At 40.3% G+C, this 13,558-nt stretch overlaps 1 protein-coding gene and 1 pseudogene across 7 annotated transcripts in view; one reads left to right on the top strand and one right to left on the bottom strand.

Annotated features, from left to right (window-relative positions):
* Positions 1 to 9,931, bottom strand: part of LOC136321059 (large ribosomal subunit protein eL32-like) — a 39,004-nt pseudogene extending 29,073 nt beyond the window's left edge.
* PDE4D (phosphodiesterase 4D) overlaps positions 1 to 13,558 on the top strand; it is a 1,576,413-nt gene that overhangs the window by 744,147 nt on the left and 818,708 nt on the right. The gene's annotated exons all lie outside the window — the stretch shown is intronic.

The raw sequence follows: 13,558 nt of genomic DNA on the forward strand, positions 1-13,558 counted from the left end.
CTCCCTCTGAAGGTACCGGAGAAGGATCTGTTCTAGGTCTTTCTCCTTGGTTGGTGGGTGGAGGTCTTTTTCCTGTGTCTTCTTATAAGGACACCAATCATATTGGTCGTGATCCCACGCTAAGGACTTCTATTTTAACTTGATTACCTCTAAAGACCCTATTTCTAAATAAAGTCACATTATGAACTACTAAGAGTTAGAACTTCAACATATCTTTATGGAGGGACACAGTCCAACTTATAAAACCAGCTGCTGAATCAGAGCAGTGCATGAAGGGAGAGACCTGTCGTGTTTCCCTTTTTGGAAGAGGGGTTGGGTGGGCTGACTTCTATTCTTTCATTTCACATTTGAATTCTATTTTAACAAACTGATGCAATAGATCTAAAGACTTCTTTGCCACAGTAATTTCATAAGAGTTTTTGGAAAGGTAGTTTTATCTTTCTACTTCTACACATTTGCCACAGGCTGGATAATAATGAGTGATCTCGCTCACCGAGGTCTTCTCCCAGTAGGACCAGCTTTAAGGACCCAACACACTCCTCATCTTTCCACTTTTCTCTCTGAGACCTTGTTATTATTCCTGTCTTTCTCCATCCACAAGACAGACAAACTGCCTCAAATCATCTTTCTATAGAAGCTCTTCTGTAACCGACGTCCAAAGAAACCAAGAGTGTGTTAGGCCAGAAAGAGGTGCCTATTGCAAGTGTTGAATCAACATTCGTGGAAAAGGTCGACCTTTGATTTTAGCCTCTGACTTCGTTGGGTAATCCCATCAGCAAATATTCTTGGAGAACAAGTGGTAAAGCCTCATGCTATCTCTCTGATCTTCACATCCCTCCCCTCCTCAGGACAGGGGCCCAGTGTTGCCAGTGAGGAAACCCAGTCTACAAACACACAGGCCCCCCTCTGCCTGGACACGAGGGCAGTGGTGGTGGGCCTGGCACCCTCCAGAAACCCCCTAGTCTCTCAGGGATTCTGCCCTAGGCTGTAGGGGGCTGTACTGCCCACTGTTTGGACCAACCTCTCTGATGTTTCACCCTTACCCATTCCATTCTTTCATTCATTGTTGGATTTTCCCAGCAGCTAAGAAAACTGACATGTAGTGTAGAGATAACATCTTCTATATTCCTTTGTAAAATAAATTAGTAATTAAGTAATGTTTAAGATGTCATGACTGGGTTGCTTTTAATGCTTTAATTAACTATGATTTGTTTGTTTTACTGTATATTTTACTTGAGGTTTTTTATTGTAAAGCATGCTATTTTGAAAAAAAATTAATAGAAAGGGACAAGAAGAGTGGTGAGCATGGCAGGAGGTGAAAATCAGAATAATTGCAGTGAACATTTATAGGTCAGCAGAACAGAAACCCCGAGGGAAGGGCTCGGAAAATGGGGCTCTGAGAACCAGGGGGGTGGGGGAGGGGCCCCGCTTCTCCAGGCTGCCAGGGAAGCCCAGGCCACTTTGCTTTGCTGGGCCACCATCACAGATGGCATTTCAGTGAAATGACTGTTCTTTTGTCCCTTTAAGAGCATCCTGAAGAGGTGCATTTATGTACCTTTTTACCTCAGTGTGACTCAATCCTTTTCTCCCTCAAATATGATTGTTCCTCAAGGGTTCTGAAAATGAAGATGAGTCCAGCTGCAGGGCTTGTTGAATTACCTCAGAGATAGCTAGGTGTGTTAGGAGTGTATGTGTGTATCTAGGTCTATATGTGTGTCGCTATGTGTCTGTATGTTGTGAGTGCACACACACAGTCAAAGTCCCACATCGGCAGATGCTACGTGGCAACCTCCTGCATGACATGTGAGCTCTTTAGATTGTTGTATTTTCATGACGCTCCACTGGAATAGGAATTAAATCAGATTATCACTGTGTATACCTCACCAGTAACATTTCAAGATATAATTGCTCTCTGTCACCAAATGGATGAGCTCCTAAGGGAAAAAAAATCATATAAACTGCCCTTGCACCATGCTTAATTGTGGAACAGGCAGATATTCCTCAGAAACTGTGGATTCCCTCTCCTCATGAAGTGAACAGGTCAAGTGATTAATCACTACATATTTAGAACGTTCCTTGCTAGTAGGGACATTTGGATATATTTCTAGAGGCCATTGCTTTCTGTTAGGGAATGAGCCATTAGGAATGAATATTTATTCCTTAAAAGGCTGGATGGTGCTCAGGTTCGCTGTGCTGGCAGCCGCCTTAAGCCAATATGGTTATGAGCATATTTGGTTTCTTTTTGTTGGACATTTACAATTTCCAGTGAAGTTTGAGATGGTAATAATTAGCTACTTCCTTACAATCTTGTAAGGAATCTTCCTTTCCACCTTGTTTGGTGGAAAGCAAGTCTCACATTAAACTCTGATTTATTTGAGGACATTTATTAACTAAAGATTTATTATCAATCAAGCATGAAATAAATCACATGACCAGTTCTCTCCCTTTTGGTTCCTGGCCACCATTTCAAGTTTCCCTTAAGGGAAAACAAACAAACAAACAAACAGAAAATTCCACAAAAATCAGAATTTCGTGGTTGATATTTGTCATCATTATAGACAAAAGTTTTCAGTATTCACAGCTGGATGTTGGATATCTCCCAAGGGTGGATCTTGAATCATTCTGTCTCTGAGTTTATTCCTTCCATAGAAATCATATGTCCCTAGAACTAATGACGACTCCTACAGAGATTGCTGGGGTCGTCAGAGCCCTCAGCTTCCTCCGCTGCTGTTTGGACATTCCATCTGACTGTCATATCATGTGTGGTAGCCTACTTCTCTTTTCTGCAAAGCCACACCCTCCGGCTTCACTTCTGTTACTGTAGTTACCATTCTGCCACCCAAGCTTGAAGTTTATAGTCATTTTTGAATATAGCCACCTCCTCACCTCCCAACCTCAATCAGTCACTAGGTTGTCTCAGTTCTTCCTTCATATCTGTTCCTTTCTTTTTACCTCCTTTACCCTCACTAAGCCAGCACCACATCACTACAAGTTAACAGCTTTTCTTTCCTGTTTCTTCTCCAGCCAATTATTCTACATGGAGCCAAAACAACCTTCCTAAAACCACCTGGATTAGATCACAGCACTGTTTAAAGACTTTCCATGAGACTTGATTTCCTTATGGAGAAATGTGAAAACGTCTTTGTGTATTGAACAGGTCCCAACAAACCTTTACTGCTTTGTTTCTTCTTTCTTCACTGTGCAAACCTCTATGCCTGCTGGACTTTCCAGTCACGGTCCCTCAAATATGTCACTCGTATCAGGCATTCCTTGTTAGTTTTTTCCCCACAAGGTTCTTGATTTCCAACTGCAATGCATACACACACACCCAACACACACACACACACACACACACACACACACTTACACACTTTTAGCCTCTTTTAAAGACCTGGAGATATTTTGATAGTATTTCAAGTGACTGGACCCAGTAGTGAAAAAAACAAATGAGTGAAACAGGTTTTAAATATAGGTGTTGCCACTTACTGGTCCCAGTATGGCCTTAGCCTGTTATATAACATATCTGAGCCTCTGTTTCCACATCAGCACATTGGGTATAATGCTCAAAAGCATATTAATCATCCTTAATTTTAGTTCCTTTTTCTACCACTTTCCCTCCCCAGTGAAGTCCTTTGTGTGGTCCCCCCCCAGTAACAGATTTCTCTGTCTTCTGAGCACAAAACACTGATTTCTATTATCAGGCCTTTGGAAAATCATTGGCTTCTTTGAGGTACCACTTGTATTTTTATTCATTGTGTCCCGGAGCCATACATTGGATCCTAAACCAGACTGTGCAAATGCCTTGGTTAGGATGCTTTATTTTTGTGTAGTCATAGCACCCAAGGTGCTTTCTGACAATTCTCTCAATCTCACAGCATAATATAAAATGGATATAACCCCTGTTTTACATGAGGGGTGAGAGCTAGGAGGTTTGATGTGCGTTGCTTAAGTGAGTCACCTGAGGTTACTTGGAGAGCAAATGACAGAAGACAGATCTGCACTCAAGTCCTGTGATTCTAAGCCCAGATTGTCTCCTCCCTCCCAAACCTGTAACCTTAGAGGCAGAACATATTTTATATTTTTGTACGTCAGTATTTATTTTGCAACACTTACAAGTCCCAGCCCTGTGAAGGACTATAATTGAGAATGTATTACATAAATCTTTTTAAAGGAGCAACTAAGATGAGTAACACTGACCATATTAATAAGGCAAACTAATCTCAGGAATAATTAAGGGTCAATTCTCTATATATTTGGGAGGGCAGTGCCTTGTTCATGGCCTCTCCACTGTGTACCCTGTGTCTCTGAGGGTTAACAGCACAGTGTCTTCATTCTAAAACACAGCATCATGACGTTAAAGGAAGCATTCAATGCCATCAGCTGAGACGAACCAGAATTCACATTGCATGTTCTCTAAAGTGGCTTTGTGTGGCTGCGAACACTGTGAACCCCACCATTGTATTCGTAGCTTGTTAGCCTTTGGCTGGGATCAAGTAGAATGTTTGTTCTTGGGGCTTTTAACAACTGACATGTTCTCCATCCAAAGACAACATATTTAGACTGTGTACATTGCAAAGCATTAAGCTCCTTGTGACAGCAAAAATTTTAAACAAGAGATTTATTTGAATTCTCTTGGATGCCATTTGCTATTGGCATTGTTCGTATAACATGCCATTGGATATCATTCTGTGATGCTGGGCGTACTGCACGGCTCTGAGCACGCATTCCCGGAAGTACCTAGGATGGTAAGAAATACCGTCTTTCTCACAAGGAGAATCGGCACTGCACTTTTGCCTCCTTGTTCCCACCACAGGCATGCATTCCAGGTGCAGCGTGGAGGGGAGCTCAGAAGACTCAGTGTGGGGAACACACTATAACTAAAATCACGGTCAGACAAAGAAACCAATTGTACTGACCTGGGCTGAGCATGATGCATAGCGGTAGACAGAAGTTTTTCGTGTTACATAACACATTTTCAATTACTTGAGTTTCCTATTAGGGTCAATTAAAGAAAAGGTAAAAAGGAGGAAGATGAGAGGACAGATAATAGAAGAGGAGGAAATGGAATTGAGGCAGAGGGTGGAATGAAAAATGAGGACAAAGAGAGGAAGAGGAAAGAGAAAGAAGACGAAGAGTAACGTCAGCGGCTCCTACGCTGAGATAGCCGGTCGGGGTCAGCCGCTTTAGTCACACATCCTGTTATTCACTTTGTCATCAGAGTCCGTTTGCACTGCCCTTTGAAATTTCCATACACTCTACAATGAGTTTGTAGCACTCTTTCTTTACTGGGAAATTGCTTATCTGCTGTTATTTTCAATCTGGGAGGGCTATTTTGTAACACTTTATTTTCACACAAAAACCAGAATGTTTATCCAGAATGGATAAAATAATGCATGTGGTTTGAGCTCTTTTCCTTTTAATCGTAGATTTGGGCCACTTTAACAATTGTAAAATGTAGGGGGGTGGTTTCTTTCTATAATAATTGAAATGTAACATTTTAAAATATCAGTTTTCATTATTTTGTTGTAGGTAGTCATTTGAAAAGTTCACCAGGGATGTGTTTTAAATTGGGTTCTATATCTGAATAAACCATTGCTTCCTATAAATCCCAGGGTTTTTTCCTCTAGAGAATAAGGACACCCTTGCCTTTTCAATTCTCATGAGATGCCGTGAACCACTGTGTGCCCTCAGCACAGGTGTGGCGTCAGAATGAGTCAATTCCTCCCTGCCAATCCCCCTCCCCCCCTCCCGTATAGCACGCCTACTGAGAGGGGGGAAAAACACATAAAGAACTCTTCGTGCCTTTTAATTATCATTGAGCACCCTGAATGGAATAATCACATTAAGTCATAAGGCACAAGGTGATTTTCAGCTCGTAAGGCTGCAGCTCTGTGAACTCTGAGCTTAGAGCAACATAACTTTGGTTCTGGGTGAAATTTTACCTGGATCTGCTTCTGTTCCTAGAAGGGTGCTGACCCCAAACCCCAGTTCTGCAGAATCCTGAATGACTTCCATATTCAGCCACTGAATATAGAGACTTCCTGGGATCCAGAGCACTCATGAAACTAAATCAAGGATTTCAAATTACCCTAGAATAAAATATTGCTTATATCTACTCAGGGCATATTTTTCCTTTTCGTTATGAATAGATGTATACCTGCATAAAGCTAAAAATGCAGTGACTAATTAAATATACTGTGACTTCAGGGAAGCCAAGAAAATTACAATAATTCCAAGTAATACTGTTTTTAGCTGACAAAGCGCAGAGATCTTGAATCTTAACCCTGAAAAGAACGTAGACGTCATTTGGCCTAATCACTGATCCAGCACAGAGACTGCCTCGATCACAGATCTGATAGCTCCTTCCTGGGAACACAGAATGACTGAACACATAATGCCTTTCAAGGCAGCCTGATGTGTCATGAAATGGCTCTGGTCATTTGGAAACCGGGCTTGATAAGGAGCTGTTTGTCCACCTCTCTGTGCTGCCCTCCCCCTGTTCTTAATTTGGAGTGAGAGATTTCTGCCAGTTTTCCCCTTCAAAATGGCCTTTTCTATGTGGAATAACTGGCATGCCCACTCTAAGCATAATCCTCTCTAGGTTCTACTTCCCAGTTTTGGAACCCTATCTCTCATAAGATATTTCTAGACTCATCGACATCACTCTTCCTATGAAAATGGTAGTTATCCACTTCAAGCCAACCCTCACCAAGTCCAAAGAACAGTGAGGTGATTGTCCTTGCAAGATGATATTTATACTGTTGAGGTCAAAGAGGTCTGAAATTACATTGCATTTATTTGGATTTTGTTCCTTTTTTTTAAAAAAAGACTTTATTTTTATAAAACCCACATCATACTTATAAGAAACTTATGGTAAATGAACATTCTAAATCTTTTTCTCCTATACCTATAAAATAAAATTTGGAAAAAGAACCCTTATCCTAAATTTTGTCAGACCTGCGGCAACAAAGGAAGTTACATTAATACTATTTAAATTTCATTAGTTTTTGCCCACATTTGTTGAAGTAAGTTATCATATGCAACCCATCTGTTTATTTCTGGAAATTTCCCAGGGTGTCTCAAAAGAACAAAACCCCATTCATTGGAGTCATTGCGCCCCCACCAGGCCCAGAAGCTCACTGCACTGCCCAGAGCTCAGCAGGTCCTTAGCTACCCAGGGAGTCAGGGAGACACAATAGGGCCAAGCTTCTACTTTGCAGCTGCTCTACTGACATTAACGTTTCTCTCTGTTTCTGATACCGTTCAGAATTATATGTGATGTCTCCTTGCTTAGAGCTCTCTACTCCTTCCAGAACCCAAAGATTCTTACCTGGGAATGCATTTAAGTAACATCCGCCATATCCCTTCTGAGAGCCGAGGCTGTTGTTGGGTTAAGCTCCTGGTGCCCAGCTGCTTCCATTGCACAGAGCTCTCTCTGAAGATGCCACCAAACTGCCTACAAGTAGACTTTGATTAGGTCTTTTATTATTTTTAAATTTCTCTTATTTAGTGAAAGGAGGGAAGGCAGAGACAGACTCCGCATGTACCCTGACAGGGATCCACCCTGCAAGCCCACTAGGAGGCAGTGCTCTGCCCATCTGGGGCGTTGTTCCTTTGCAACCAGAGCCATTCTAGCACCAGAGGTGGAGTCCATGGAGCCATCCTCAGTGCCCAGGGCCAACTTGCTCCAATTGAGCCTTGGCTGTGAGAGGGGAAGAGAGAGAGAGAGAGAGAGAGAGAGAGAGAGAGAGAGAGAGAGAAATGAGAGGGAGAGGGGTGGAGAAGCAAATGGGTGCTTCTCCTGTGTGCCCTGATGGGGAATCAAACCCAGGGCATCCACATGCCCAGCCGATGCTCTACCACTGAGCCAACCAGCCAGGACCTGATTAAGGTCTTTTCAAACCCTGCCTTCTATTCCTCTTGAAAGAAACAATGTACTATTAACATTTTTTAAACCAAATCATTAAACAAAAGCTTTCTTCAAAGCTTTCATTTTTTTATTCCTACATAATATCCATCCTATGGCTATAAAATACGAACAGTTTTGCCCATTTTTCTATATCTGAAAATATTGACTTCTATAGCTTATTATTTTTAGCAAATATTATACTTCACCATATTTCTGTAATATTCTTCATTCAGTCCACTGTTTAGCATTTATAATTTCATATCTCAATTATGTCTGTCAATATATTAACAGCATTCCTAGCTTTTGGCTTTAGATAGTGCATTTTTAAGATGAACCTCTAACTTCTTAAACATCACACCAAACTGTAGTGCTTATAGACCCATCTTTTGTATTTTAGTCTGTGAAGCTTCCAAAGATCTTGTAATCAGATCTTCATATAAGGAGAGACACATCTGCAAGGAGTAAAGTAAAATATTGCTTTTAATTCCACATGTCACTGAACATTAATGTCAACCACTAACTGATACATTTTCTGGTCATCACTTCAAACACTTCTCATTAAAAAGATATTATATAAAATGAATTATAGAATTTAAACCACCTTCATGTACGGTGTAGCTCTGACCTAATTTTAAACATGCATCTATCCACCTATGTCCTCCTCCAACAAGCCATTTATCACTCTCCTTTAATTTTCCAGGGACCATATAAATAGGGGGAATAGAAAGGTAAGCCCCAGTCCCTGTCCTAGTGATATGAGTGGTGGAGGAGTGAATAAAAGTGATAGAGGGTGTGATTCCTACTCTTGGGTGCAATAAGGAAGGATTCCCACAGCAAGTAACATTTAAGTCACATCTTTAAAAGGAACAAAGAATTCAGCATGTAATTATATGGATTGGGTTACAGACTTGAAAAGACAGGGTATGTTGGGTAGTAAATTTCTGTAGCTACAGCATTAGAGTGTATAATACTTTCCCTGGTACCCTGAGAGGAAGTTGCAAAAATGTGAGTTTGGTAGTGAAATCCTTAGTATAGGAAACGTAAGAAGGTGCATATTATCTACCATGATACAGAAAGGTTATTCAAGTAGGGGAATGACATGTTTTAGAAAGATATTTTTTGCCTGACCTGTGGTGGTGCAGTGGTTTAAGTGTCGACTTGGAATGCTGAGGTTGCCAGTTCGAATCCCTGGGCATACCTGGTCAGGGCACATACAGGAAGCAACTACTATGAGTAGATGCTTCCCGCTTCTCCCCATCTTTCTCACTTTCCTTCTTTCCCCCTCTCTCTCTCTCTTCCCCCACTCTCCAAAAATCAATAAATAAAAAATTTTAAAAAACAACAAAAAACTATAAAAAGAAAGATATTTTTGTAACATTATGAAATATATATTATAAAGCTGCAGGCAAGAGGTAAGGCTTTATTGTCAGTGTGACATACTATTTTATTAATAAAGCAGGTAAGTTATTATACTCAGATCCATACAAGATAAAAACAGATTTATATCAACCTTTCAAGGTTTTGGGAAGATGGTAAGCTTTTTGTTATTGCTTTTGTCTATCTGTGAGATGTAGAAGATGGGCCCTCTTTTTCTCTTGAAATCTTTAAATAAATAGAATAGAAAAAGTTGAAAGAGGCTATCAGGATGCTCCTTTACCTAGGTTTCATCTGCCTTTTGGAAGATAACTGATCCAAAGCTATGAAACTCCACATCGCATCAATCCCGTATTTCAGTGGGTTGGATGGTGTGTCAAAAGAATGCCTCAGGCTTCCTTTGTCCATTAACAGTCCAGTTGTGAGTCATAGTCTGAACATGAGGAAATGTTCATTTGCTTTTTTTCATAATCATGGCAATGAGACTTTTTTATGCCCAGAGTACTTTCCTGGGCCACAGTGCCTATTGAGAGGGCTATGTTCTGCCACAGGCAGGAGCAGAATGTCAAAACACAATTCCAAGAACTCCATCATCGTTCTGATAGCCCGAGGAAGCTGAGGGTTGACAGCTGCCTGGAACCCACACATTTCCTATCATGTGGATCAGCACTGTTCATTAACTGCTTTAGGATTCTTAATGCCTTGTGGCTTTGGAAACACTTGTTAACCCACAGAGGGAGGAGAAAAGCTGGAAGCAGTTGGATTACAGCCTGAATTTATTATGATTTAATTCAATAATGACCTTATCTTTCCAAATCCCAGTTCAGAATCTGTTGAAAATTATAGTTGATTTAAGTTGTTCTCGGTGACACATCTTGAGAGAAGGAAGAGGTTGCAGTGCAAGGTCTCTTGAAGCCACAGAAATGTGGAAGAGCTGCAGAAGAGAACTGATATTGGTATTTTCTGGACCCACATACAGTTTTCCAGAGGCTAGAAAATAGATGGCGGGGGCAGGGAGAGAGGAGTAGCAGTTGATGTGGAAAGATTCATGCAGAATGCCCAGGAATCCACATTTCTGATCTCCTGCCAAAACAAACACTGCCCACACCCACCTCCACCCCCTACCATTTCACTGCAAAGAGCTGGCACTCAACAAAACCATACTTCTTCTTAATACAATTCTCATGACATAACCTGACCAACTATATGAAACTTAAACAACTAAACAACCGTTGTCACTGGCAACAAATGCAGGAGTTGCATCACAAGTAAACTACATTCTTTACTCCGCAGAGCAGAATGGTAGAAAATAATTTGCAAAAAATTGGCACTACCCTTCAGTAAATATGTGATATCATTAAAGAAACAACTTAGTAGGAAAGTCCTTATCAAATTTTTAAAAAGAAAGGCATGCAAAAGTTAATTGTGTTGAAGTCTTTCCTATAATTGTTATCATACACTATTTTACCTAAAGGTGGCTCTTAAGACAGCCACCTGTCTGTCTACTAAGCAGAACCAACAGCAGCACATCCTCAGCCTCTGCCACTTAACCAGGCCCAATAAAGTGAAAGGGCATTTCAGTAGTGCACCTTCCTTGGCTGAAATATAATGAGTCAGATTCCCTTCTGGGTGTTAGAGGAGAGGTCGGTGATCCAGTCCTAATAATTCATGTACTATTTACACATAATACAGACTTCGAACATAGGACTGTGCTTCTGCAAATGCTGCTTTTGATAACATTAGTGTTTTCTGTTGATTCTATTAGATCTTTGCAGTCAAATAATATTAGCCATGAATCTGAATTGATGTTGACATTTTTATTTTACATTTATCCAAATGAATTTTAATGCTTTTAAATTTTATTTGTTCTTCCATCCTGTGAATATGTTTTTCTTTTCTTTAAAAATATTTATTATTTTAAAAATATTTATTTGGGGGTTTTGTTTTTATCATCAAAGAAGGTGGTTTTCAAAGTTGACTGATAGGCAGAATTATTAGATAATTTCCTGGGCTTCAATTCTGCTGGTTGTGATTCAGTAGTTGTGGGTTTGGGATCAGACTTCTATTTTAACAACTTTCCTGGAAAATATATATTATGATCAGTCTGTGTTGGGAAACTACTAATCTACCACTTCAGCCATCCTTCATTGTTGTGTTAGATTCAGGTTTGATAAACATGAAGTATATATCTTAAAGTCTGTTTCTTAAAATGCTTATAACTCTGCATATGAGCGCAATGACTGCTCTCAGCATGATGTGGTCTCTATTAGTCCACATCTTTTAGGATCAGTTGTCTTATTTTTTTTTTTTTTGTATTTTTCTGAAGTTGGAAATGGGGAGGCAGTCAGACAGACTCCTGCATGTGCCCGACTGGGATCCACCCGGCATGCCCACCAGGGGGCGATGCTCTGCCCATCTGGGGCGTCGCTCTGTTGCAACCAGAGCCATTCTAGCACCTGAGGTAGAGGCCATGGAGCCATCCTCAGCGCCCGGGCCAACTTTGCTCCAATGGAGCCTTGGCTGCAGGAGGGGAAGAGAGACAGAGAGGAAGGAGAGGGGGAGGGGTGGAGAAGCAGATGGGTGCTTCTCCTGTGTGCCCTGGTCGGGAATCGAACCTGGGACTCCTGCATGCCAGGCTGATGCTCTACCATGGAGCCAACCAGCCAGGGTCTTATTTTATTTTTTTAATGAATATACCTACCCACCTTTCTAGTCCATTATGTATCATTTGTACCTATAAATATATGCTGAAAGATCTTATCAAAGGTCTTCATGAAAACCAGATTCCACATGACACAAATATTTATTTCCCTGACCTATTAGCATAGTTATCTTCTCTGGAAAGAAAATCATATAAATTTTAAATAATTTATTTGACTCTTGCATGTTACTACTTGGCTCGAAAGAGGTTCACATTTCATTGCTTAAATAATTTAATCAAGATTTACCAAAGATTAGCAGGGAAGATACCAGTCTCTAATTTTAGGAAACCCTCTTCTGTTCTGTCTTTTGACTATAAGGCTCTAAAACATTTCTGCGGGTTTCTAGTACCTCTGCCTCTCTCTGTGATTTCTAATCTTTCCAAAGCAGGTGTTCTTTACCTTTGAAGAATGGGTAGGATGGCATTGTACTGGACACCCAGAATGGTAGGAAAGCAGAAAGCATATGAACTCTTGCAGAGCATAGGTACTTGGCCTCACTTATTAATGAATGTGCGCTGATTTGACATAAAACCGTTCCTGATGACTTCTTTCTCTTCATTCAAATACTGCCACAATCTAACTAATAAAGTATTAGGTGACTGTCTTAGGAACAGTTAATTTTATTCTTTAAGGAGGATCTCTGTAGTCATCTATTTATTACATCACCATCATTTTCAGGTAAGGGAACCGAGAGAGTGGAGGACTTGCCTCAGGCCCTAGGACAAGGAGTAGAAGAGTCAGGACGAGATTCCTGGTCAAGTGCTCTCTCAATCACACAAAACTACCTAAAGATGCTGCAGTGACACTATGTGAGAGCAAACTCCAGTGAGTTAAAAAATTCAGTCCTTATCTAGGCCAATAATTTTGCCCAAGGGAAAAATTCTACAAAATAGTATTAGAGTCCTGATCAGCCATTGAGAAACTCAACACAATGTGTAAAAGAAGGACTAGGCAAGAAGGTTGAATGCTCAGCACAATCTATCTCTATTATAGGAAAAGCAATTTAAAACATATTTTACTGAGTAGTGCCAGACCATTACTGAAAAAAAAGTTAATGCATTTTCCTTCAAAAAGCCTTCTTTAATGTGTAGGTATTGTCATATGAGAGACATTCCTGGGAAGTGCTTGGTCAACTAAAATTGTTAAAAAGCTAAAAATTGAACATTGACTTGGAAGCAAAGTGAAATATATCTTCCCACTTCTGTGAATTTTAACGGTAACCGTTGATGTGCTTAATTTCTTCTAAAAATGGGAGATATTCTTGAAAGGGAAAAAGGCTTTGACAGCTAGTACCAAGAAATTGATGGCAACATAAGGCTGTTTGAGGAAAAAAAATGTGTAAACTCAAAGACTGTTGGTGGGAATGTAAATTGAATCAGTCACTTTGAAGAACAATTTGCCAATTTTTATTAAAATGAAAACGTTTATATCTTATTTAACAACCTACTTTTGCATATTTATTATAAAAACAATTCTTGAAGTATGTGCAACAAAGAGAATTTGCAAGGCTCTGCTTTGGATGTAATAGTGAACCCCAGGACATCTGACACCCGTTGATAGAACAATGGTTAAC

Source organism: Saccopteryx bilineata, chromosome 1 (genome assembly GCF_036850765.1).
Source record: "Saccopteryx bilineata isolate mSacBil1 chromosome 1, mSacBil1_pri_phased_curated, whole genome shotgun sequence".
Taxonomy (NCBI): Eukaryota; Metazoa; Chordata; class Mammalia; order Chiroptera; family Emballonuridae; genus Saccopteryx; species Saccopteryx bilineata.